We start from the raw sequence: 6,204 nt of genomic DNA, 5'->3' as shown, positions 1-6,204 counted from the left end.
TTGATAAAAACGTGCTATGGCACCTTGTGATTCTGGAATGTTATATATTTATGTATTATTAATCTGATATATTATGATAATTATAATTGACTGGTAAAAGAAACAATCATAAAAATACTGAACTCGGAGGGAAATTCTTAAAGGAGAGTCCCTTATCAACATGATCAGATGGCAAATAGATGTAGGAAGATGTGGTGTGAGTGCCATCCAAATAACAATTTAAAAAGTAAACCATTATAGGTTAAAGTACGGCCTTAAACTAAAGCCTTGGCTCACACAGAACAACAAGCTATAAAGGGCCCTAAAATTACTAGTGTAAAACCACTCAAACGGGAAAACCAACGGTCTTATCTAAATAAACAAAATGAGTAACCAGAAACACGTATATATTACATAAACAAACGACAACTACTGTATATCAGATTCCTGACATAGGACAGGTGCAAACATTTGCAACGGGATTAAACATTTTAATGGATCCAAACCTTCTCCTTTTTTTTGAAACAATAGCATTACATCATTACATAGAAAAACCCATCAAACGAATAGACCATACCTGTCTTTTTCCTGACTTAATAATGGTGGAATAAGTCTGGTGTTAAGCTTGCTAAACCGCTCACATTTCGAACAGTCACATCAAACGTGATAATATTGACATTGATGTGTGTAGAAAACAAGCAGACAAAATAGATAATAATGTCAAAAATAGGGATACAGCAGTCAAAAATAAAATGCATTGTGTTGACATCTTAATCCTTAAAACAACAAACAAATATGTAAAAAGTAAAATCACAAAAAAGTACTGAACAATTAATTTTTAAAAGTTATTCAATTTATTACAATTTCAAATTTGCCGTCTCTTTTTGCGTTGAAGCTTTGACTATCTCTGGTGTGTGTATTTGTTTTGGTTGGATTCTGTTGGTTTATGTAATGTATCCTTTCTTCTGTAATTAGTTAATACTTCAGTTTTATCATGTCTATATATTATACTGTTTGCAAATGTATAAATTCTTCTAAATAGTAAAGATGTTATTATCCCAAGCAGAAAACCTTAGCCGTATTTGGCACAACTTTTTTGAACTTTTGGTCCTCAGTGCTGTTAAACTTTGTACTTGTTTTGGCTTTCGAACTTTTTTATCTGGGCGTCTTGTGTGGACGAAACGCACTTCTGGTGTATCAAATTTTAAACCTTGTGCCTTTTGTTAGCTATCATTCGTGTGTTTCTTTGTCCAATACAACATCCTATTTATTTGTATTGTAGTCCTGTAATGTTATGTTGTCATTTTAATGTTATATTTAACATTGACATTAAAGCGGGACGTTTGGCATGCCAGGTTCAAGCCACCATTTGGTTTTAAATGTCCTGTAACAAGGCAGGAATATGGCCATTGTTATATCATACTTCGTTTTTGTGTGTTTTACATTTTAACGTTGTGTTTCTGTTGTGTCGCTTGTTTCCTCTTTATATGTGAAAATTCACATTACTATAAGATGTACTTTCTATCCCAAATTCATGTACAATATATTTAGTTTTGTTGTTATATTTGTTATTCTAATTGGATTTTTCTATTACTTTGTTCGTTTCTGTGTGTGTTATATTTTAATGTTGTGTCGTTGTTCTCCTATTATATTTGATACGTTTCTTTCAGTTTTAGTTTGTAACCCGGATTTGTTAACTTCTATCGATTTATGAGTTTCGAACAGCGGTATACATGGTATACTTCTGTTGCCTTTATTTCTCAAAAGTTAAGACTTCTGTCATCAACAAAATTGTTATTCAATTAAAACAGCATAATAAAGTGCATACATTTGAACAAAAAAATCCAATTTAAACTTTAGAAATATCAACAAATGCCATTAAAGACCAATTCAAGAACACGAAAAGTTGAAAAATTTTTAAAAAGTATTTATTCTTGGAATGTTATCACATATATCAGTTCCCAACATTGCTATGCCTTGTTTATTCATGATCGGAATCTCTAATGCGTATGTGTTCCATTCTTTCACTGTATTTACTAACACCAGAAAGAGATATAAACTTGCACATCAGATACATAGTTTTTTTTAGAGACGTTAACTTCTGACACATCATCCTGATGCATTCAAATCAGATTTTACTACCTTTAAAACATTCTTACATTCCATAGTAATATATTTTTCTGAAAGCAATCATATTTTCCACGCCCTTACTTGACTATACAAGCTGAAAGCACTATTCATGTCTATGCTAAAAAAATTTAATATTCTTAATGATTTGTATGCAATTGAGTCTAAATGTATTGGAACAGTTCAATTCATTGATCGACAATAAACTGAGAACGCCAAGAATGTATCAATAGTACACGGTTGTCCAATCCGCACTATCGTTTTCTATAGGTTCAGCGGACGTTGAAATTGGGATAAAAACTCCAATTTGGCATTAAAATTAGACAAATCATGTCATTTTATATGGACAAACAAATGAACGAACAGATGGAACAGACGTACAGACCAGAAAACATAATGCTCATAAAAAGAGCATTAAAATAAGCAGACATACTTGCAAATAATAGTGAAAAAGACACAACATTGAAAACTGCAGACTAAGCAAAACGAACACCACCAAAAAAGCCGTACGAACTTGTTTGTACATACTTCTGCACAAACTGGTGATAGGATTTGGCACATTTTGTTTGGTCCGTGGTAAAGGCCAAACTGTTACTTTAAGATTAACGATATCAAGTTAAAGCGCTTTTACTTTTTTGTGTTTAATTTGTTGCGGTGTATATGCTGGATTTCCTGTTTGAATGGTTTTACACTACTAATTATGGGACCCTTTATAGCTTGTTGTTCGGCGTAAGCATACTAGGATCTGTGTCCGTGTTGATGGCCGTACCTTGACCTCTAATGGTGGTTTACTTTTATAAATTGGTATTTGGATGGAAAGTTGTCTTATTGTCACTCATACCACATCTTCCTATATCTATATATGGTTATGTTATGTCATTGATTGATACCTCATAGCCTTTGTATCTTTATTTTTAAAACACGAATAAACATATCGAATACATAACAAACAAGGAATTTTGATATAATATTAGTTTGTTATTGAAATAAATCTTAATGTTATATTTCCACCTTGGTACTGTATTTATATGCAACTAATAATTAACCAATTGCATTCCAAAGGTTCAAATTTAAAGGTTGTATATGTTGTGTTTTTCTCATAAAATAATTCCTATCATATTTATTTATTACCATCTCAGATATATACCTATAACCATTGTTTGAGCACTGATAAAATGAAGACCCGTAGTTGACATTCAGCTGTTTCTTGTTCTTGGATCATGTAGTTGTCTCTTTATTTGTTCTTCCTCAATGTCATATACCAAAATGAAAATAAAAAAACAAAGAACCTTCACGCAATATGATTTTTGTTTCAGATAAATGATACGAAATAAAATAAAACAACAAACACCGAATGATTTTGTTAGCGTATTATTTGTAAAAACAGAGTCTTTCAATAACAAAATAGTCAGTTAATCCAGCTGAAAAAAAAATGATATTAAGAATAATGTATAACATATACACATCATTTAAATTGATATAAACATACTGTTCTTTAAAATGTAAAACAATTATTCAATTTTTAAGATACTTTATCTGCAATCATTGTTTGATGATACGTTTGCATGGTTACTGTTAAGGCATGGGGTATGAACATTAACAATATGTTAAAACTATGATACATCATAGATAACATTGTAGTTAAATTCCCGTTTGAAAATAAGTTAAAAAACGAGAGGCAATATTGTGCCTTTTCGAACGTACTTCTTTAATTACCTAGAACATTATATTAAGGACAAACTTGTTTCCACGATTTGATTTTTTGTGTTTTAACGTCACTTTTAATCCAGATTTTATTGGTGGCGGAATCCATAGAAAACCACCGACATTCGATAAGGAAACTGACAATCATAGTAAATTAAGATTTGAGTCGAGTGCACCAGCTCGTGCGGGATTCGAAATCACAATCTTAATGTTGACTGGCTTCTGATTACAGTACTTTCTTCCTAGACCACTAGGTCTCCGAGGCAATAGTTTGAACTGATCATGCTAATAAGGTAAATTATATAGATATAGGAAGATGTGGTGTGAGTGCCAATGAGACAAATCTCCGTCAAATTTCTAAAATTAAATGTAATATATGCCTTCATGATAAATAAAATGCCTAAATCGGGAATAAAACAATTACGAAATTATTGCTTAATTAGTGTTTTTTTGTATATATCAGTTAGGTTGCACGTTGTTAATCAATGAACACTAAATGATTCACCATTATCAGAAATTCAATACAGAAAATTCATGGATAATAAACTTAATTTATAAATACTATGTATGTGAACAAGAAATCAATAGGATTTTTGAAAAAGCTGTTGTAAATATATTCTAAATAATGAAAGAAAGTATGCATATGATAGAGATTCTTTAAACTCGCAAACAAAGAGAAGTAATGAAAAACATATGCCCTTCTTTATGTAATATACACATAAATCAGAAAAAAATGTACGAATGAATTGATTCATCTGACTGGTAGTTAATTTTTACAAACAGAATACACATTAGACGAAAATCAGGTTTTTTTTGGTAAAAAGATAATTTTATACATAACTTCAATTTTTTTCTTCAAATCTGATTTTTTTGATTGTCATGATTGATATGGACAAAACATTGTTGTTATTTAAAACATCATCAGATATGAATAAACAGGAAACGACATAAAGCCTCCTTCCGTGACGGAAAATTAATACATTCACAGCAAAATAAGAACTTTTAGCAATAAACAACACTTTCATTACTGTTATACCTAATTGTTTGTTATTTTAAACCTGTACGATTTTAACTTTAAATATCGAATATATACATGCAAATCCTTGTACATGGATGGTAAAATTATACGGAAACCTTCGATATAAATAAACGACACTCGCTGAGGATATTGTTTTATAGCAATACCTGTTATACGTGTTAGATATTTAGAATATAGATGAAAAGATACATTTTAAATCACACTTCATCATATATAATTATTTGTCGCAATTGTACACAGTAACACAGTGGTGACTGCTGCACCCATGTTTTGACTTTTATATATTATGTCTTTTTTGTTCACGCATCGTTGTAAATATAACAGAAAGCGATGTCATATAAGTCAGAGGTTTAGCGTTATGAAACAAGGTTCAATCTAACATTTTCTACATTTGAAAATGCCCGTACCAAATCAGGACTATGAAAGTAGTTGTCCATTCGTTTGATGTCTTTTGTCATTAGATTTTTCTATTTAATTAGGGACTTTACGATTGAATTTTCCTCTGGCTTCAGTATCAATGTGATGTTATTTTTTTATTCTGCCCATGAAAATACCTTAACAAAGAGGAATATATGATTTGATTGCATGAATCAACGGTCCGGAATTTCAATAATTCTTTAAATAATTCTCGAACACGTTATAAAATATGCACAAAAGAGGAACATGTAGTACATTTTAAAAAGTACATTTTACCTATAAAGTACTTAAAAATGTCATTGACTTTTTGGACGTTAATATCCTGACAAAAATATGTACAACTGAAAAAAATTACATGTACTTGGTACAACTATTTACATTTTCTGTAACATATTTGTGAATAATAATGATGATTATTAATTCTTGTTCTGCAAAAATATTTGAAAAGTACAATGTCTTAAACATGTTAAATGTTAATAGTTATGTGTATATTTTAGTAAAAAAAATAATATATACTTTTATAAATTTTGGTATTTGAATATTTTTCAATGAGTGTATTCAAGATAAAGCCTAATTAACCTTGGCTAGTATAATCATGTTAACTTTACATGATTCACTTTAAATTTAAGATATCTTACACTGACTGGATAATTGTGTCTGTTTCTTGTTTTTTTTTCTCCCTTACACGCCAAGAACCTTTATCTCTATTCCACAAACTTGTTTTACATTCGACTCAGATCGATCCTCACAAAGTGCTAATTGTAGTTTGAATTGATGTTTTTGATTCTGCTAATATTTCTCTGTTCTAGAACAAAACTTTTTCTATACAGGAGTAAGTTTCTTTATACATATATTGATACTCAACTTATATTTACGATGTTATTTTCACGTATACACTATGCATTTTATTCTGAAAAACCGTTAATCCCCATCACTTT

Source organism: Mytilus trossulus, chromosome 6 (assembly GCF_036588685.1).
Source record: "Mytilus trossulus isolate FHL-02 chromosome 6, PNRI_Mtr1.1.1.hap1, whole genome shotgun sequence".
NCBI lineage: Eukaryota > Metazoa > Mollusca > Bivalvia > Mytilida > Mytilidae > Mytilus > Mytilus trossulus.
Note: the sequence above shows the minus strand (reverse complement) of the source record.